Raw genomic sequence first — 22208 nt, 5'->3', positions numbered from 1 at the left:
AGTAAATTTAAAAGAATTTTTCGGGAATATCAACCAGATGACCTTTCTGCTGTAAATAATGGAAAAGAAGGCCCTTTGTAGGAAATGCTGATGATATACTTGGAACCATCCAGTAGGCCACCTGCTACTTCAGTCTTCAGAAAAAGAAGACTTTTTCTGGTTGTCTATGGGGATTCTCAACCATCCAGGTCATGTTTATCCCAAAGCTAAGTGGGATAGTGTTATGGTCCGCCAGCAGCCTGCGGAGCTGGCAACGGAGTCAGACAGCAATGAGGCTGAGGAAGACCATGGGCCAGTCCTGAAGGCTGGGGAAGGCCCAGATGAGGGCTCTGCGTCAGAGGCAGAGGTGGGGCCAGGGCCATCGAGGAGTGAGGTGCAGACTCCAGAGCCTCCAGAGGCTGACAGTAGTGAGGCAGAGGAACAGGAGGAGCCTGTTCCTAATGCACGCATGAGAAGAGCTGTCAGAAGGCAAGAGCAGCTCAAGCAAAGAGGGCGACTTGGGAGTAGGGCCAAGAGATGATTGGCCCCTCCCATAAGGCTTAAAAGACCAGCAACGGCGTTTGGGCTCTTTGCCGGAAAACAATGTTGATAGCTTTGTGTTGTTGCATTTGTTTCTTATTGGCGTCTTTTGAACTTTTGCCAAGAAAGGCCTTTGGCAGTTTGCCTAATTAGACCAAGGTTGGTGATAAGGCTGAGGAATTGTGTGGGGAAGAATTTGCTTTGATTTAGTTTGGACTACGCTGAGGATGAGTTAATTCTCAGCTGTTCTAATAAAGTTTGTTTGCTTTTAAACTGACTGAGTTTTCTACTCCCACAACTCAGCTGGGCAACTCAGCTGGGATTGTCAGAGCCTTTTAAAAGCATTTTTACAGCCTCTTCAGCCGAAGAGGTTCTAGAAAAAATGCTTTTAAAAGGCTCTGACGATCCCAGCTGAGCCGCGCAATCATCAGAGGCTTTTTTTTTCTTTTAAAAGCATTTTTTGGCCGAAGAAAAAATGCTTTTAAAAGTAAAAAAAAAACCAAAAACCTCTGATGATCGTGCTGCTCAACTGGGCATGGGGAGGGGGGCAGGGATTTTTGCTACCGGTTCTCCAAACCACCTGCCACCATCGCTACCGGATTGGGTGATCTGGTTCGAACCAGGAGCATTTCACCCCTCGTTAGAATTCTGGGGCAATCTGTTCTGTCCTTCCCCCCACCCCCCAAATTCTGGGTGTAAAAAAATAGAGCAAGGATGCGTAACGTGCGGTCACTCGAACACCAGGAATCTGGGAAACAAAACTAACTATTTAGTGCAGCTTTTTGTTATGGTTGCTGACCAACACAAACTTAATTGTTGGAGTCTATGCAGTCTGGCTTTTAACTGCTTGAGTCATCGTTGTAGAGAATAGGGCAGGAAAAGAAGATAGTTACGGTGACGATTTTCAGCGGCATTTTAGTATTGTGGACAATGGGTCTCCCTTTTGCATTGGCTGTGTTGATTCCTAAGGACTAAATCATTGAAAGTAATGTTGGGAAATAGCTATTTCATCCCTTGGCTTGCAGCCTGCGGGGAATCACACTGGATAATATCTGCATGATTGGTCATCTAGGAATTGAGCTGAAGTGACATCAGAGCATGAGTCATATTGCTCTGCCTCTGCATTTTCTCTAATTCAACGCTTCTCAACCGTGGCAACTTCAAGATGGGTGGACTTCTACTCCCAGAATACTTCAGCCAGCCATGTTGGCTGGGGAATTCTGGGAGTTGAAGTCTACCTATCTTCAAGCTGCCACAGTGCTCTAATCTCAGAAAGATGCAAAGGGCCAAACTGCTATCTAACCGTACTGTAAGAAATAACCAGACTGAGTCTGAGGGAGGTGTCAAACATGTCATTAGTTTGGAATCCAGTTGGGCCCACAAGCGATCGAAGCTTTCCATGAATTCCATTGACTCTTACCTACCGCCAATTTTTCTTGACCATTAGTAGTTCCGATTCTTGTTCAGAAGTAGCATGGAATAAACTTGAACACAGATCAAGCCACAGTGATGGCTAAACTTTTTGCCGTTGCGTGCCAAAAGCGGGGGGAGTACAGGGGGTGGGCGCACATACACGCACACCCATAATTCAATACGCCCCGCGCATGTGTGCATGCCCCCCTCCCACTTTTGGCACGTGATGACATGGTGGGCCCAGTAGGCCCATTTTTTTGCCCTCCCCAGGCTCCAGAGACTTTCTAGGAGCCTGGGAAGGGCGAAAACGACTTTCCCCACCCTCCCTGGAAGCCAGAAATGCCCCGTTTCCCAACTTCCGGTGGGACCAGAAGGCCCGAAAGTCAGGTGGCCTGCATGCGTGCTGGAGCTGAGCTAGGGCAACACTTGCATGCCCACAGATATGGCTCTGCGTGCTATCCGTGGCACGCGTGCCATAGGTTTGCCATCATGGGCCTAGAAGAATGGATTCTAGGAATATTAGATGGGGAAATCCTAATCATAAGAGAAGCATGACAGTGGAATCAGTGATCCAAATCTCTGAAGATCAAGTGGAGGCTTAAAGGAGCATCCCAGAGCCCCTTCAGCTCTGCAACTCCGTGTTGCATTTGGTACTGCTGTGATCCTTAATGCCAGGCAGCTGGCATAGTGGAGTCACCGAAATTTTTCACACCGAAATTTTAAGGCCGGTGTTAGAATCCTGGAGGTAATTTCTACGGACATCTGTTTAATATTGTCAGTTAAACCTATGTTCATTGTAGCTGTGCAGAGATAGCTGAAACAGTAGAGAACATTCTGCTCTTTTCATGCTCCTATTTACTCCTTCCATCTTATCATCCTGTGCGCAATGCCAACTTATTAAAGAGTGTACAATAATTCTTTGGGAGGTCTGCTAGTCTTTCAAAGATTTATTGGAGGGGGTGTCAGAATCTTCTCTCAGCAAACTTTCTCCTGCGGCATTGTTTTGAAGCGTTTGTATTTAGGAATTCAGGGTTGGCCCCAGATTTTGGTGGGCCCTGCCAGGTTATTTCTGATTTTTTTCTTCGAAGGCGTTTCGCTTCTCATCCCAGAAGCTTCTTCAGCTCTGACTGGATGGTGAGGAATGGAAGGATTTACCGTATACTCCTTGCAGACAGCTGGTCATTTGCATCCTTTTAGAGAGTCGTTGAAGGCTTATCTGGGTCCTCAAGATCGTGCAAATGGGTGTGGAGACTGCTTGGACCAGCTGTCTGCAAGGAATATAAATCCTTCCATTCCCCACCATCCAGTCAGAGCGAGGGGTGGGCTTCAAATATTTTAGCAAGGGGTTCTCTGCCCGGTTGCTGGGTAGGCGTGGCCAAGGTGGGCGTGGCCTAGTTGGCCTCTTACACCATGGTTGTGCGGGGGAGTGTTTTTGCCCTCCCCGGGCTCTGGAGGCTTTTCTTGAGCTTCTGGGAGGGTGAAAATGGCCTTCCCAGGCTCTGGAGGCCGGAAATGGGCCCCCCAAACTTCCAGTAGGCCTGTTTTTTGCCCTCCCCAAGCCTCCACGCACGCCCTGCACTTACCTGCATCCAAAACGGGCTGCGTGGGGACTCCTGGGAGGGGCGGGGTGGGGTTGGCGGGGCAAGCCGGGAGTGGGATTTGGGGGTTCTCCGAACTGCACAGAATCTTAGCTGGAGGTTCTCCCGAATTCCTGCGAACCCCCAGCAGCCCACCCCTGGTCAGAGCTGAAGAAGCTTCTTGGGTGAGAAGCGAAACGCCTTCAAAAAAAAAAATGTTCAAGGAAGCCCAGTTGCCTCTTGAAAAAGCACCTTCGGGATTAGCCCGCAGCATGTTGCTTGACCCCTGCTTCTCTTTGGAAAACGATGGCAAAGCAAATTTTATATGGAAGAAACCGTCGTGTATGTCAGTTAAAGACAGAACCAGAAACTCTCGTGGTATGCATGAGCGATTAGGATGGAGAATGCGTTATAGCAACATATAAATAGTAAGGCCTCTTTTCATAATCCCTTGAAAATAAATTGTTCTGTGAGATGGGAAATAAGTTTGTGTTAATAAAACGTGTGGTCCAAAGCCCCCTTGGATATATGAAACCAGCTGTGAAGTTATTTGGAATCTGCCTATACTACTTCTTTTTTTTTTTGGAAACCTCTCGTTGCCAAGTTCAGAATCCAGTATAATGGCACATTTTAAGCTTACTTTGCATAGAAGATGCTGTTCGCATAGCTTTTATTCCACATCAGGCTTTCGTTTCCATCATTAATAATTTTTGTGAAGAATTTTCCAAAGGAAATACTAGCGGAGGCTGAAGTAACATGTCTAGAAGCTTTAGTAACATGTCTAAATAAGAGTGGAAAAAGTTCAGAAAACTTAAGCGAACATCTCGTTTTTATTTATCCCACTTAAAGCCAGCAACACGCAGACAGACGCACAAAGGCAGAACCCCAACTTGGCTCGCTTTTACCTGCATTTTCTAAAAATAACAGAAAAATACCTTCTTAAAATACGCTCGAGCTGATGTTTGCTTTCATGTCATAGTCATCCCGCTTTACCGTCCGTCAGAGGTAAGAGACCTTAGTGCAAGATAGCCCACATTGTGCAAGATAGTGCACAAGGGATGTTTTGCTGATAAACCCAGTGGTGGAATCCAGCTGGTTCGGGCCGGTTCGGGTGAACCGGTAGTTAAATTGCTGCATGGCTCCGCCCCTCCATGCCCCGCCCCTTCCAGGAGTCCCCACACGCCCCATTTTGGCTCCCTGGGAGGACTCCTCGGCTTAAAACTGGGCGTGGGGGGGCGGTGCGTCCCCCCCCTCTTGTGGCCCATTTTTGCTCCCATGGGGGTGCAGGGGCTGAGTGCTGCCTGTCACATCTCCTGGCCACGCCCACCATGGCCACACCCACCCAGCTGGTCATTAAGGCAGAGAACCGGTTGTTGAATTATTTGAATCCCACTACTGGATACACCCCTCCAACTTGGAAGATTGTCGCAGTTGGTTTGGGCTTTTGATGTGAAATCTATAAGATAGTTAACAGGGGGTCCCCCTCTTTCTGCCTGCAAGCTTTCCTGTGTTCTTGTTCTGACCTAGGCTTCCTCAGCGGCACGAAGCCGAGTCCTGGCCCCGATAAACCCCTTTTATTTAATGTATAGTGAATTCTTTTCCAGCAGTCTTTCCTCTCCTGCAGTCTTTCAAGATAGTTCACAATTACCGAACCTTTATCAGGCTTGGAGAGTAACCAGGCCGATATCTTTCAGACACTGCAATTACTTAGCAAGAATGCAGTAATGAACTAATTGTCTCCTGCAAACTCCACTCCCCTTTCGCTCCTCTTTTATTCCCTCTGGGAGGGGCCATTCATCGTTCACCTGTGGCCTTACTCCCAAGTCGACCCTTGTTCTTTAGCTGTTCCCTTCGTCTGGCAACTCTGTGCATCCGCACATTGGGAACAATCTCCAGCTGTTCATCTGCCTCACTGATGACTGACTCCAAAGGCAGCTGATAACTGGCATCCAGCCCTGGCCCCCCCTCTGCCTCCAATGCAGAGCCCTCATCAGAGCCTTCTCTAGACTCCAGGACTGGCCCATGTTCCTCCCCAACCTCTTCACTGTCCGAATCTGCTGCCAGATCCACTGGGTGCTGGCAGCCCACGGCAGTTCTTCTCACCTGTGTCTTTGGAATTGATCAAGACATCAAGAATTATGGATTTTCCACTCACATGGAATGGCCCAAAAAACAAACAAAACGCCATCATCCAGGATCAGAAGGAGAAATCTACAGGTAGTCCTTGACTTATGACCACAGTTGACTTTCTGTTGATAAGTGAAGTGTTTGTCAGGTAAGCTTTGCCCCATTGTATGACCTTTCCTGCCACCGTTGTTAAGTAAACCATTGCAGTTGATAAATTAGGAATCTTGGTTGCTAAGTGAATCTGGCTTCCTTGCAAAGGGGGACGCAAAAGGGAGATCCCATGACCTTGGGACATGGCAATGGTCATAAATGTGAACCAAGAGAGTCGAGTGTCTGGATTTTGATCACATGGGGATGCTACGAAAGTTGTAACTCTGAAAAATGGTCATAAGCTGTTTTCAGAGCTGTTGTAACTTTGAACAGTCACTAAATGAACTGTTGTAAGTTGAGGACTACCTGTACATGAATTTAGCAGCACTGGACTGCTGATATTTAGTTGTTTGTTGGGCAATGTTCAGTGTACTTTTTTCGAGGAAACGGGAGAAGATAGCTTTAGAACAGGGGTCTCCAACCTTGGTCCCTTTAAGACTTGTGGACTTCAATTCCCAGAGTTCCTCAGCCAGCTTTGCTGGCTGAGGGACTCTGGGTGTTGAAGTCCACAAGTCTTAAAGGGATCAAGGTTGGAGACCCCTGCTTTAGAACATAGAATCATAGGGCTGGAAAATATCTCAGAGATCTTCTACTCCAACCCCCTGCTCAAGGCAGAAGACCTTATACCAAGGGTGTCAAATTCAATTTCATTGAGGGCCGCATCAGAGCTATGGTTGACCTTGGGGGTGCCGGCCGGGTGTGGCTGACTGGGTGGCGTGGCCAGCTTACCACCATTCCCCAAACTGCTGGCATGTTTCCTCTTCTCATGGGTAGACCGGGGCTGAAGTGACGCGGGCTTGCCCTTTACATTTTCCAGGACAGCCCGTGGGCCTCGTGTTTGATACTCCTGCCTTATACCATCCCAGTCAAATGATTGTCCAATCTGTCTTTGAAAAGCTCCAGTGATTGAGCACCAACGTCTCTGGGAGGCAAGCTATTCCATGGATTAATTGTTCTCATTGTCAGGAAATGTCTCCTGACTTCTAGGTGGGATTTACCTTTAACAAGCTTCCACCCATGACTTCCATGTCTGACCCTTGTCTGGTGTTTTGGAGAATAAGTCCATTGTCAGGGTTCCAAGTAACACCCCCAATGAAAGAAGACTCCGAGGCTTGAGATTCCTCAGAGTTCCATTTTATTAGAGATGTCATATTGGCACATCTGGGAAAACCCGAATCTGAAAGCTTCCAGATTTTCCCCACCCAAAGGAAAGTCCAAGTTCCTGCCCAGCACCCACATGTCCATCACACAGTCCAATCCCAACCCAACTGGAGAAGCCTCCCAGTTCCAGCCTTCGAGGTGCAGGGCAAGATGTCCTTGAATCTCTGAGAAAGGAATGTTGTTATGACTATATATCACTCTGTCTCCATACAATCCCCCCTCCCAGTTTCCCACAGCAGTAAATGTGGCAGGCCTGAAGGCCCAGTGCAAAAGATGGCTTCCAGGATTGATGTGGAGTGCCTCTTCTATGTGATAGCCTCTTAAATACTGGAAGAGTTATCCTGTCCTCTCTAATCTTTCTCTTCGATAGGTTAGACATACATAGCTACCTCAAACGTTCATCATACAATTTAGCCTTTATCGTCTTTGCTGCTCTTCTCTGCACACTTTCCAGGCTCTCAACAACTTTGTTTTTTGTCTCGTGGTGACCAGAACTGGACACAGCTTTCAAACAATGACATCCAATCTGGGGATGTAATTTATTTAGGATGTAAACATACAGTCCAGGGGTGAAATCCAAATTTTTTCCCTACTGGTTCTGTTGGTGTGGCTTGGTGGGCATGGCAGAGGAAGGATACTGCAAAATCTCCATTCCCACCCCACTGTGGGGCCAGCCAGAGCTGGTATTTGCCGGTTCTCCGAACTACTCCAAATTTCCACTGCCGGTTTTCCGAACTACTCAAAATTTCCGCTACTGGTTCTCCAGAACCTGTTAGAACCTGCCGGATTTCACCCCTGGTACAGTCTATCTTTCCTCCTCATTTTAATAGTGTTAATATTCATAGCATGCAGGTTTTTCTCTTCTGCTGTTTATTGGTGGAAAAATTTCCTGGACACAATGACGATATGCTGATATTTCGGGTTTTGTATTATAATAAGTCGACCACTATAAAGTTACTTTTTTGTAGCTATGCTGGGTTTTGTGACCTGGGACGCCCATCACCGATTGGAAATCTCTAGATAGTTGATGACCTGCCTCTGTATTTAAATAATTCAACTGCATTTTTGCATTGTGTCTTTTGTGGTTATTTGTGAATCCAGCAGGGCGAGTCTTATTAAATAGTTTGCGTGCCTCCTTAAAGGTTACATAGATTGATGAACAGCTCGCTCGGTTCCAGCTTTTAAGGTTTCCATTTGTTTATAAATTACTGATTAATTGAGGAAAGAAATAATATAGGTCTCTTCGGATTATCTTTTGGTTGCTCCGCTCCTTTTTCTATTCCTAGAAATAATTTAGACGCGCAGTGTTTAAACAAGAAAGGAATAATGTTTGTTTGGGTTATTGGTTACTGGGCGTGTGTTTAAAAAGCTTTTTAAGAATGTTTTGCGGGTAGACCTCTAAAGTTCCACTAAACTCGATGCCTCTTTAACCTTTTTCATATTGAAAGAAATAGACCAAACTTAATTCTGCATGGGAAGAGGGTCTACATACAAGGGGCTTTGATTGGACCATGGCAGCTTGCCATCTTGAATTTTGGGGCGCTTCTTCCTTGCACTTGCTGGCGTTCCGTAGGCATATTTTATTTTTCTTCCTAAAAGCAGGGTTATTAAGTTAATATTGATCAGCCCACTATCTCAGAACTAGAACTTTTTTTTTAATCCTTGCCTTTTCTTCCTTGTAAATTAATATAACCTTTTAAAAATAAAATGGTGTATGGGAATTTTCACAGCATGCTTATGTTTGGTGGGTGGGTGGAGGGCTGGTTTATTTTGCATGAAGATGGTTGTCTACAGCACGTTGGATAAAAGAGATAAACTTGAACAAACTCGAGTTCCAGTTAATTAGGTGGATAGGCTTTACCATAATTACATATTTTGGGTTTTTTAAAAATCTCAAATGTATTTCCTTTTTCAGAAGTGTAGCTAACTCTGATAGATATGAAATAAGATAAATTATCTGTACTGTTTCATTTCCAATAGTAACCAGTCCCTAGACCCATGATGGTGAACCTATGGCATGCGGAGCCATAGTGGTGGGCACATGAGCATTGCCCTAGCTCAGCTCCTGTTGTGGCTCCCGCCCCCGAACCTGGCCCCATGCCCGAGAGTGACTCAGAGCCGGGCCTGCTGCCAGAAGGTGATTTGGACAGTGAGGGGGAAGGGCCATCAGGACTACCTCAGAAGCACCAGCCTCCCTGGATCAGCTCCAGGAGCCAGAAGCAGGCCAAGTGAAAGAGATAATGAGGCCTCCTTCTCCTGACTCTTTCCCCCCCAGGCCACGCCTGCAGACCCAGCTGACAGCAATCAGACTTGGCTCAATCCCAGGTTTTGTAGGCAGGAGAGAAGGGAACAACAGAAGCAGGGGAGGGGAAGGCCCAGGAAGTGCTGAGCCACACCCCACAGGATATAAAAGGCAGCAAGAGCTGGTGTGTCTCTTTGTATCAGGCAAATCCACGGATTGACTAGAGCTGAAGGCTGTGACTCACCAGTGTCTTGGCAGCTATCGAGGGCTCTTGGCAGACGCTGATTCTTTTGCTGCCAGAGCTGATAAGAGCTGTCTAATTAAGCCATCTTTCGGATGGAGGCGAGGAGGACACAAAGCTCTGGCGTGGATGTGCCCACTGGCCAGCTGATTTTCGGGCCTTCCCGGGCCCACCAGAAGTTGGGAAATAGGCTGTTTCCAGTCTCCGGGGGTGGAGTGGAGGTGGGGAAGGCTTTTTTCACCTGGGGAGGGCGAAAAATGGGCGTACCGGGCCCACTGTGCCATCACATGCCAAAAGCGGGGTGGGGAGCGCCGAGGGGTCGCATGCGCATGCATGGGGGGTGGCACGCATTGAATTATGGGTTTGGGCATGCACGTGACCCCCCACGCTCCCCCTGTTTTTGGCACGCAGCGGCAAAAAGGTTGCCATCACTTGCCCTAGACTCTCACAAGTAAATAAAAACATGAGGATGATTTGCTCTAAATTATCCTGAAGATTGAACATGGATTTTCTAATTAATTATTTCATGAATGTATTAATCTTGTTTATACTCTACTCATTTCCAAAACACACACACACACACACACACATACATATTATATTCTCCAACTACATACTACAGTCTTTAATTGTTGGTTTCCTTTTTCTATTTAATTTTAATTCCTTTTATTCTTCAGGGTTCAACATCAGAGAAGTTGTTGATTCCTTCCACTTTAATTTGCTAACTGGGTTAATTCCCAACAGTCTGCCAGTTTTTTTTGTTTTTTTTTTAATGTTGTTCAAGAATTGATTGGGTTGAAATGGCTAATGCAGGTTTTCATTTGTCTTTGATTCTAGAAATAGTATAAAAGAATAGGTGTAGGAGATGACCCGGCTGAGCCCAAGGGAGGGGTCAAATGCATCATCAGTCATGAGTCTCTGCGCATCCACAAGTGATCTAAATCCAGCCCACTTTGAATGCCTCTCTTATTTCCCGCTTATTTCCCTTAACCGCCATTTGGTCCGATTCTAGTAAAGTGCTTAAACTTGCAATAAACTCACTGGAATTGCTTGAATCTCTTGATTTCCCCAGTGCTTGGCAATTGCTTGGCAGGTTTGTTCTGGAAGGCCTGCTTTAGACTCAGTGTGTTGACATCTCTTTTTATTTTAAGAATTTGAGACTATCATTTGTATGCACTACTTCACTGAAAGCCTCTAACTCAGTGGTGGGTTTCAAAAAATGTTTTTTTACTACCGGTTCTTTGCGTGTGGCATGGCTTGATGGGTGTGGCTTGGTGGGCGTGGCAGAGGAAGGATACTGTAAAATCTCCATTCCCTCCCAATCAGCTGGGAATTGGGAGGCAGAGAATAGGTGGGGGCGGGGCCAGTCAGAATTTTTACAACCGTTTTTTCAAACTACTCAAAATTTCCGCTACTGGTTCTCCAGAACTGATCAGAACCTGCTGAAACCCACCTCTGCTCTAACTTTAGAATTGGGAATGTCTGGCTTGAGAAATCATCTAGCCTTCAAGAAATTTAAAAGTCACACCCTCTTTCTTCAACCCTCAGACCCTTCTATTTCTTCCATATCCCCAAAAACAGTTTTGTTTTTAAATAGGTAAAGGTTCCCCTGGCACATATATGCTGGTCGTTCCTGACTCTAAGAGGCGGTGCTCGTCTCCGTTTCAAAGCCGAAGAGCCAGTGCTGTCCGAAGACGTTTCCATGGTCATGTGGCCGGCGTGACTAAACGCCAAAGGCGCACAGAACGCTGTTCCCTTCCCACTAAAGGGGGTCCCTATTTTTTCTACTTGCATTTTTTACCTGCTTCCGAACTGCTAAATTGGCAGAAGCTGGGACAAGTAACGGGAGCTCACCCCGTTAGGCGGCACTAGGGATTTGAACCGCTGAACTGCTGACCTTTCAATCAACAAGCTCAGTGTCTTAGCCACTGAGCCACTGCATCCCTTTTTGTTTTTAAATAACCCATGCTTAAAAACGGCATGAAAATAATGTTTTTATGACTATAGGAAAAACAACAACAATGAGACCATTTACCTGGGACGAGATTAAAGGTAGCATTTCTTTCTCAGCAAGTATGAGACAATTTCTACATCAGCCTGAGATGCTTTCGAACATGAGGTACAACCAGAGTTTGAAAACAAAGATCCAGAAAAGCTGGTCTCACCTTAGAAAATGTCAGGCTGACCAAACAAGGAAGACTTTTATGGCAATCTTGGAACGTCCAAAACTGAAGGAGTGATTTAAGATTGAAGGGAATAACATGGATAGCAGTTGGAGCATTCTTAAAATGTTTTAATAACATTCATTAAACTCAGTGACTGAGCCAAAGTCAGAGCTTTTATGACTCTTCCTCAAATTATACGTGCTTTTCTGCAGAAATTACAGGCAAATTGGGCGCCTTCCACTTCTACCATTCTAAGACAACTGTTCTCAAAGAAGAGTGGAAAATCCTTAACGGTAGTAGGTCTCAAAGTGTTGGATGTAAGGCAGGGGTGAAATCCAGCAGATTCTGGCAAACTGGTAGCGGAAATTTTGACCAGTTCAGAGAACTGGTAGCGGAAATTTTGAGTAGTTTGGAGAACCGGCAAATATCACCTCTGACTGGCCCCAGAGTCGGGTGGGAATGGGGATTTTGCAGTATCCTTTCCCCAGGAGTGGGGAGGGAATGGGGATTTTGCAGTATCCTTCCCCTGAAGTGGGGTGGGAATGGAGATTTTGCAGTATGCTTCCTCTGGAGTGGGGTGGGAATGGAGATTTTGCAGTATCCTTCCCCTGGAGTGGGGTGGGAATGGAGATTTTGTAGTATCCTTCCCCTGCCATGCCCACCAAGCCACACCCACCAAGCCACACCCACCAAGCCACACCCACCAAGCTACACCCATGCCAACCAAGCCACGCCCACAGAACCGGTAGTAAAAAAAAATTGAATTTCACCACTGAAATGGTGAAATTCCACTGAAAAAGACACTTTTTTTTGAGCCCCGGGCTACACTTTGGAAAATTAGGAACATTTTGGTCTTCCAAGATGACAGAGGTGTGTCCTGATGACTTCAAATGGATGAGCCAATCTTTTTTGGGGGGTGGGAGCGGGGGGTTTAGTGATGAAAGATTGTGGTTAACCTTAGATCCAGAGGTGTCTAGACAAAGGTGTTAAGGCATCTTCATGTTAATGGAATGAGAACTGTGAGGTCACTCCCTCTCCTGCTGATCTCCACGGCCACTTGGATCTTGGAGACTGGCAGGAAAAAATGGCATTCCTAGACATGACTATTTTCTTTCCTATTTTGGCAGTATTGGCTCAGATGCTTAGAGGTACAAACTGAGAATTGTAGGCTGCAGTGACCCACCAGGGATATGGTCGTCTGTCATGGTTTGCTGGTATCTATTGCACACTGCTTTGGATGCTCTAAGGCAAGGGTATCAAACATGATTTTGTTGAGGGCTGCATCAGGGTTGTGTTTGACCTTGGGGGCCGGGGTGGGCATGGCCAGCTTGATGTTACTCGTGTCAGGGGTGCCTGTGGCGGCCAAGCACTCTGCCAGCAAAAACAGGCTCCTGAGCTCCATTTTTGGCTACGGCAACCTCCTGCAGCCCTCTGCCAGCGAAAACGGAGCTTGGGTAGGCTGCATGAGCCCCCTGGGCCCTGTTTTTGCCCATGATGGCCTCCTGCAGCCCTCTGCTGGCGAAATGGAGCTCCGTTTTCACTGGCAGAGGGCTGCATGAGGCTGTCACAGCCTAAAACGGGGCCTGGGAGATCTGTGCACGGCCCTCCCGAGCTCCATTTTCACTGGCAGAGGTACCGCAGCCGGTCCTTTGCTGTTTCCAGGGCGGCCCAATGGGGCAAATTTAAGCACCCTGCGGGCCTTGAGTTTTACACTCCTGGTCGAAGGTCCTCTTCTCTGTGGTCCATTTTTGGTGCTTTTTATCTGAACTTCAATCAAAGAAATGTAAAGAGGAACAAAGAGCAATAAAACACAAGATTCAACTATTATTCTTCGGAAGTGGAATTGAAATTTGCCATCTAAGTTACAGCTGCCAGACACTTCTTACAAAGAGGATAAAGAAATAATGAACCTATGGACGTTGCTAAATAAAGGTAGCTATTGCTTAGGAAGGGATATCAGTCACTGTAGAAGGCAACTGAAGTTTTATAGAATCCATTCCTTTCCCAATGCCAGTTTTGCACTCCTCTGGTTGATTTTTATGGCATTCTGTTTCCTGAACCAAGAGGTCAATAGAGTTTCCTACAAGAGCTCCAGAGAATGGGAATTTTAGGGGAGGGGGGAGGAAGAAACTCTGAGAAACAATAGTGTGTAATAAATTCCAGAAAATTTGAATCACAACCATCGCAGCGTTGAGAGAAACAATTATTGTTTGAACCAAGTCTCCAGTGTTTGATGACAGCCAATGGAAATGAAACCCAGCACCAGTTTATAAAGTAAATGGAATCGGAGGAGAGTAGAAGAGCTGGAAAGTGATGTTGTGTTTTGAAGCTATTCTTGTTACATAAGGATTAGAACAGAGATGTGTGGCTGGGGAACAATGGCTGGGGAATCCTGGAAGTTGAAGTCCACACATATTAACGTCGCCAAGTTTGAAAAACATTGGATTGGAATAATGATAATTTTTAAAAAGCATGGCTTTCTGAGCCTCTCCTGGTCAGGATTCTTTCAAGAAGCTATCTTAAGTGATTGAAACCTTCAACACAACCAGAAAAGCTTGCTAAAAGAGAGATGGAAGCTATATTAGAAGTGGCCTGACAACCTCACATCTTCCATTTGATCTATAAAGGTAAAGATTCCTCTTGCACATATGTGCTAGTCGTTCCTGACTCTAGGGGGCGGTGCTCATCTCCGTTTCAAAGCCGAAGAGCCAACACTGTCCGAAGACGTCTCCGTGGTCATGTGGCCGGCATGACTAAATGCCAAAGGCGCATGGAACGCTGTTACCTTCCCACCAAAGGTGGTCCCTTTTTTTCTACTTGCATTTTTTATCTGCTTACGAACTGCTAGGTTGGCAGAAGCTGGGACAAGTCACAGGAGCTCACCCCATTAGGCAGCGCTGGGAATTCGAACTACTGAACTGCTGACCTTTTGATCGACGAGCTCAGAGCCTGAGCCGCTGAGCCACTGCATCCCTCATTTGGTCTATAGCTAAAAGGTTTTTTGTCAATCTTCCATCTGTGCATCGAAAGGAGGTTAAGGAATATGTTCCAATATTTGAGGGGATACCATAAAGAAGAGAGAGTCAACCTATTCTCTAAAACATTTGAAGCATCTGGATGGAAACGAATCCAGGGGAGACCCAACCTAGAGTTAAGAAGAAATGTCCTGACAGTGAGAACAATTAATCAGTGGAATAGCATGCCTTTAGAAGTTGTGGGTACTCCATCACTGGAGGCTTTTTGGACAGCCATTTTGTTGTGACCTAGGCCCAGGTAGTTATTACCAGACACAATCAGTCTTAAACAAACATATTTATTAGAACAGGTGAGAGTTACTTCATTCTCAACTTAGTCCAAATTAAGTCCAAAACAAAGTCCTTCAGCCTTATCACAAACCTTTGTCTTCTTTGACACCCTGCCAAAGGCTTTTCTTGGCAAGAACCCCACGAAGTTCAGAAACAGGAGATGCTGACAAGAAAAAATTGTAGCAACATTGCTTTCCTACAAAGAGCCCAAGAGCCATTGCTGCTCTTTTAAGAATTATGGGAGGAGCCAATCATCTCCTGTCCTTACTCCCGAGTTGTCCTTTTTGCTTTAGCTGCTCTTGTCTTCTGGCAGCTCTTCGCATGCATGCGCTAGGAACCGGCTCCTCCTGTACCTCTGCCTCTCTGCTGTCCGAAGCAGGCTCTGGAGGCTTCGGAGTCGGCACATCACTCCCAGATGGCCCTAGCCCCATCTCTGCCTACGACGCAGAGCCCTCGTCTGGGCCTTCCCCTGATTCCAGGACTGATCCATTGTTCTCCCCAGCCTCCTTATTGTCCAATTCCGCTGCCAGCTCCTCAGGCTGCTGGTGGACCACAACCCATTTGTCCGAAATGGTATAGGGTCTCCTCAAGCAGGGAGTTGGACTAGAAGACCTCCAAGATCCCTTCCTAATCTGTTATTCTGTTCTGAATATGGGCAGGCATTTGAGGATAGTCTTTCAGATTCCATACCTTCGTTGAAATAGCAGTGCAAGGACCGTCAGCTGAATCTTGTGCTCTTGGCTTTTCAGCCAAAATTCTGGTTGCAGGATTTGTTCATAACGGTGGTGTTGCCTGAGGAACGCTGTGGAGCAGGATTTTTACATGCTTGCCCGCACACATGCAGCCGAGTCTGGCTACACGCAAAGGCTTGCATTGATCTTCAGGGTATATTTGTGGTGAGACAAGGCAGCAATCTACTTGAATTGCCTCAGCAGCTGAACGTAAAAATAAATGTTTTTTGGAGGTAACTATGAGACAGAAGAGAAAACACGGAACTATGGAAAGAGGAGTAAGGGAGGAGAACAGGGCCGGAAGTGTTTAGATTCTGGTCGGTGGTCTTCATCCAGCAGAATTTGGAGATTATTGGCTGATAAGGAACATCTCAGTCAGGTTTGGAAAGGAACAAGGAAAAGTTTGGTCTTTCAGCTAGAGGCCGGGAGTGATCTTCCTCAGTGAGAAAATTATGGTAAAAGGTCGTGATAGATGAAGGGAAGAGCGCATTTTCCCATTGGATTATGTAAAATAACAAAATGAGATAAATATTAAGCTACATTTCTCTGTGGTTGAATTTCATATGCCTCTTGGCCTCCGTCGCTTGTTAATTTGGGGTTATATAAAGAACTTATGTCAAAGAAGTATTTTTTTTATTAATCATTTGAAATAACGTGTCCCATTAGAAAAAAAAAACCTTGAGGATTGAAAATACATGTGTTTATGGATCCAAATATAGGGAAGACTGGGCGGCTCGCAGAGTCAACTCGCCTGGCCAAAATGTTCTCTCCAGAAGAGAACCAAGTATATTAATTGTCTTGTACCTTACTAGGGAAATATTAAGTCATTTGCAGACTTAATATAAAGGAGAATATCTATAGCTCATGGTTGAAAGGAGGGGTCCTTGGTGATTTCTAAACTTGGGTGTTTTCTTGCAGATGCTTCATTACGCAACTGGGTAACATCATCAGTGCTAGCATCATGCATCATCACCAACACTGATGAAGTTACCTAGTTGGGTAATGAAACGTCTACAAGAATACAATGGCGCTCAGAAAGCACCAAAGACTCCTAAGTTATTGCTTCTGGCTATCTTATCTCTTGGAAGAAGCTCACAGCTTCTGTTGGCAAGGAACTATTTTATAGGGTACTAGATGATAACCCGGCATTGCCCAGGTATTTATTTATCCCAATCCTGTATTAGATGGAAGAGCGACTTCACCCTGAGTCCAGATTTCGGCGAGAATTAAATTAGTTAAAAATGTTTTCCCTGTGCCCACGGAAGCATCAAGTAAAATGGTACCGCCTTGTTGTTTTGCTAGCTGATCCGTGATCATTTGGTATGCTTTTGTCTGAACTTGATTTAGAAGTGGCTTGCTGTCCGTGATATATGCACTAAGCTGTTTGACATTGTAGTTTTTTTCTGGTATGTAATCTGCGTGAAGTACGTCGTGTCGGTCTCATCGTGGTATAGGCAGGCTGAGTTGCAGTAATGTTTTATTAATCATGGCCATACATTTGTCCTCAAGCATAATCAAAGCCTTGTTGAAAATGTCCAGATCAAACTTCTAATGTTTGGATTTTCCCCCTTACCAGAGGGAGCCCCCTTGTGGAGTACTGTGAAGCCGTTACCATGGCAACTCCACTGTGCTGCACAGTAGAAGCCATTTTAAGGCACAACAGGCTGTATCTTAACAGAACATACACCCTGAGGGGTATTAGGGGTGTCTTACCTCCACAGTATTTTTTTCCAGAGAATAAGCCATCTGTGTACCAAGTTTGGTTGAAATTGCTCAAGGTGTTCCAGAGTTACGCTGGAACATACACACATACACACACAAAGCCATTTATATAGATAGATAGATAGATTTCTGTAGCAAGAATACCCAGAGGAAGCTAAGAGTCAGCTTGAGATCCACCCTTAAGATCTGACCTAGGGATGGTGGGTGAGCATGGATAGTTTCATTCTGAGAGCTGCATAGCTTGGGGACAAATGATTGGGTGGCATACAATGGCAATTGGAAGGCAAGGGGTGCCCTAGAAGAGGCTGATACAGGTATGTACATTTAGATGGAGATGTGACAAGGACATTCACATTTACTCACCATTCTAGTGTGTACACCCTGGCTTATATACACCCATGCCTCTTTTCAGTTGGGTTTTAATTCATTTAATTCAGTAGAAGTCCCCCTGCTTACTGCAGTGCCCCTCTCTCAGGACTACAGGTAGCGCTTGAGCACAAAATTTCTGTTGTTGAGAGAGACAGTTGTTAAGCGAATTTTGCCTAAATATAACACCTTGCTTGCCACAGAGTTAATATGTGAATCCCTGCAGTTCTTAAGTTAGTAACATGGTTGTTAAGTGAATCCGGCATTCCCATGGGCTTTGCTTGTAAGAACCTGACACCAGAAGACTGCAAATGTCATAACAATCAGCGTTGACAAGCGCCTGAATTTTGATCAGGGCCTCTGTGGCTCAGACTGGTAAGACAGTCTGTTATTAACAGCAGCTGCTTGCAATTACTGCAGGTTCAAGCCCCACCAGGCCCAAGGTTGACTCAGCCTTCCATCCTTTATAAGGTAGGTAAAATGAGAACCCAGATTGTTGGGGGCAATAAGTTGACTTTGTATATAATATACAAATAGGATGAAGACTATTGCTTGACATAGTGTAAGAGGCCCTGAGTCTTCAGCGAAGGGCGGGATATAAATGCAAATAAAAATTAAAAATAAAAGAAAAATAAAGATCGTGGTGACCATGAGTGGTCGTAGGTGGAAAACAGCCATAAGTCATTTTTCCAAGGTGCTTTTTCAAAAGGCAACTGGACTTTGTATTCCTTGAAGACGTTTCGCTTCTTATCCAAGAAACTTCTTCAGTTCCGACTGAATGGTAGAGAATGGAAGGATTCAGTCTACCATTCAGTCAACACTGAAGAAGCTTTTTTGGATGAGAAGCAAAAACATCTTCAAGGAAAACCAAGAAAGACCAGTTGCCTTTTGAAAGCACCTTTGGGACAACCATGACCAGGATGGCTGAGAATCTCCATAGACATTTGGCTCGTCCCATTAATTGGGAGCCTTGCAGAAAAAGCTTAACTGGATTTTAAGGAGTCTTCTTATTCTTCTCCTCTGAGATCAGAACTGGCAAGTTGTCACATGGGCTTCTGATTGAAAATGAGAACAAAAAATTAAGTGGAACAAAAATTATTTGGTTCATTAGTTCCCAGCATGGAACATGTTGTAATTCATGGTTTTAAACCATGGCTTCATGCAGTGATGGGTTTCACATTTTGTTTACTGATTTGCACGCTCACTTCACGTGCACCTTCCGTGCACGTGCCCGGGCTTCTGCGCATGTACTTTGCTCACGCACGCCTTCCACACATGCGCCCGGCCTCAAAACCGTGCCTAATAGGATGGCATAGAGCCGGGGCGGGTCACTTGGCCCACCCACGATCTCCGCTACCGGTTCGCCTGAATGGGTACAAACTGCCTGGATACCACCTCTGGCTTCATGGTTGCAGAAGGTGAGATGGAAGGGTCCCCAACCTTTCGGACCTCAGGGACCACTAAATTCATAATTTTAAATCCTGTGGACCACTAATATGATCTGCCTAATGACCGGCTGGGCGGGCCTGGCAAGATGGTCATGTGACTGGGTGGGTGTGGCCAACTCAATGTCACTCATGTCGAGGGGCGCCTTGCCAGCCTCTGCTTGCCACTCCTCGCCTGCCCGCCTGGGCTCTTTAGGGCCCCAACGGAAAGCAGTTGATAAGCGTTGGGGTGGTCGGTGTAAAAATACAGCTGGGTGTCATCCGCATACAGCTGATACTTCACACGAAACCACTGATGATCTCACCCAGCGGCTTCATGTAGATGTTAAACAGGAGGCGAGAGAATCGACCCTGCGGCACCCACAAGTGAGGCGCCTCGGGTCGACCTCTGCCCCTGTCAACACCGACTGCGACCGGTCGGAGAGATGGGAGGAGAACCACCGATAAGCGGTGCCTCCACTCCCAATCCTCCAACCGGCAGCAGGATACCATGGTCGATGGTATCGAAAGCCGCTGAGAGGTCTAATAGGACCAGGGCAGAGGGCAACCCCTATCCTGGCCTCAGAGATCATCCTGCATGCGACCAAAGCCGTCTCCGTGCTGTAACCGGGCGGAAACCGGACTGGAGCAGGTCTAGATAGACAGTTTCATCCAGGTGCAAGAAACTGATATGCCACCATACTCTCTACAACCTTCGCGCCAGCGAAGGTTGGAACAGACGATAGTTACCTAAAACAGCGGGTCAGGAAGGCTTCTTAAGGAGGGCCTCACCACCGCCTCTTTCAAAGGCGGCGGAAGACACCCTCCACCAAAGAAGCGGTCGTAATCGCCTGGAGCCAGCCTCGTGTGACCTCCCGGTGGCCAGCACCAGCCAGGAGGCACGCAGGTCCAGTAAACATGTGGTGGCATTCAGCCTGCAGCAACCTGTCCATGTCCTCAGGAGCCACAGGGTCAAACTCATCCCAAACAATATCGCCAAGACCACCCTCAGACATCTCACCCGCATCACGCAATCTTGGTCCAACCCATCCCGAAGCTGAGCGATTTTATCGTATAGATAACCGTTAAACTCCTCAGCACGTCCCTGCAGCGGGTCATCCGCTCCCCTGATGTGGGAGGCGGGTCACCCAGCTGGGCGGCTGGGCGGTTATCTGCCGATGCAATGAGGGAGGCGTAGCTCGCCTCGCTTCCCTCAATGCCACTAGGTAAGTCTAGTATAGGACTTCACTAGTGTCGATCAGCTTCGAGCGGCTAGACCTCCAGGAACTCTCTAGGCGTCTTCTCCGGCGCTTCATCCTCTCAGCTCCTCGGAGAACCAAGGGCGGTTGGGACCTCGCGGGTCAGAGGCACAAAGGCACGACACGGTCTAAGGCCCCCGCCGCGGCCCGTTCCCAGGCCGCCGCAAGTTCCTCAGCCGAGCCGTGGGCCAGACCCTCAGGAAACGGCCCAAGCTCCGTCCGGAACCCATCAGGGTCCATCAGGCGCCTGGGGCGGAACCAACGTGTCGGCTCCGCCTCCCTGCGGTGGTGAATGGCGGGCAGAAAGTCTAGCGAAGAAGAGTGATCTGACCATGACAAAGGTTCGATGACTATTTCCTTTAAGTCCAGATCTCTCAACCACTGTCCAGAGAGAAAAATCAGGTCCAGAGTGCCACCCCCAATGTGAGTAGGGCCATCAACTACTTGGGTCAGATCCAAGGCCGTCATGGAAGCCGTGAACTCCCGAGCTGCCGTCGATGATGAGCGGAAGATGGCAAGTTAAAGTCCCCATGACTAAAAGTCTGGGGTCTCAACTACCACCCAGCCAGCATCTCCAGGAGCTCGGGCAGGGCAGCTGTCACGCAGCAAGGAGCCAGGTACGTGATCAGCAAGCCCATCTGACACCTCGACCCCATCTCACAAGAGGATTCGCACCCGGCAATCTGAGGTACAGTGGTCTCCCTCGGCTCCAGACTCTCTCTAATCACAACCGCCACCCCCCCACCCCTACCCTGGGCTCTCGGCTGTTGGAATGCACGGGAAACCGGGGGGCACATCTCTACAAGGCACGCCCCTTCAGTGCCCAACCAGGTCTCCGTAATGCCCATAAGGTCCATGGAACCCCCTGTATAAGATCACAAACAAGGGGCTTTGTTCACCACAGACCGAGCATTGCACAACATCAACGAAGGCCCAGGCTCTGAGGATCCTGACCATCCGAGGCAGGAAAAGTCAAGGGTGGGAGCGTGATCGCTTTAAGACATCGAGCACGCGCTCCGAATTTGATATGACCCTCGCTTCCGCCATACCTGCCCCTCCCACTTACCGTGTCAATAGGACCACCCTCACAGATAGGAACAGACTCCTCCCCATAACCTCCGAACCTGATAATAAAAACCGCTTGTGAGCATGTGCAGGAACTGGCCCCTTACCCAGGTTACCCCATTACCCGCCCTTACCCTCCACCCCTTAAAATTCCCTCTCTAAAAACCCCACAAGCTCTTCTTTTCGCATGCCACCTCTGTGGGTCCCAAGACCCGTCATGGAGGCGGCCCTCGTAATGAGGAGGGCCATTCCTGCAAGGGCACCTCGCAGGCGCAAGAGTTCACAAGCAGTATAATGCGTAGCAGCTGAGACTAAGAATCGGCAAAGTAGAGGCTCCATCTCCGGATGGCAAGATGATGACTGATGGTACTAGTCCAGAATGAAGGCATACAAAGAATGGAACAGCAATTAGCACGAATGACAGTCAAGATGGTATTCTGTCCGGTGCCTAGTCCAAACATCCTGGAACCGGGGTGAGGGAAATGGTATTCAGTCGCTGGCTCGTCCTCCTCGTCCTCCTCTGTCTAACTAAATCCCATGTCTCCCCCCAAGGAGTCCTAATAGGACCAAAAACGGCCATAGTAGTCTCAAAAAAGGCCGAGGGGGGCATGGGTGATGTTAAAATAGTCACAGTCATAGACTGGTTGCAGGGGGCAACTCCGGGGTGCCTCCATCGTCTCCCATAATCCTCAATAACCATCTCCAGACATGGCCAGGAAAAGAATCCTAACCACTCCAGAA

General features: G+C 47.1%; 1 protein-coding gene across 6 annotated transcripts in view; it reads left to right on the top strand.

Moving 5' to 3' along the window:
* Positions 1 to 22208, top strand: part of CCDC91 (coiled-coil domain containing 91) — a 189841-nt gene that overhangs the window by 45856 nt on the left and 121777 nt on the right. The gene's annotated exons all lie outside the window — the stretch shown is intronic.

The sequence above is a fragment of the Ahaetulla prasina genome, chromosome 7 (genome assembly GCF_028640845.1).
Source record: "Ahaetulla prasina isolate Xishuangbanna chromosome 7, ASM2864084v1, whole genome shotgun sequence".
NCBI lineage: Eukaryota > Metazoa > Chordata > Lepidosauria > Squamata > Colubridae > Ahaetulla > Ahaetulla prasina.
Note: the sequence above shows the minus strand (reverse complement) of the source record. Positions and strands in the feature narration are given on the sequence as shown.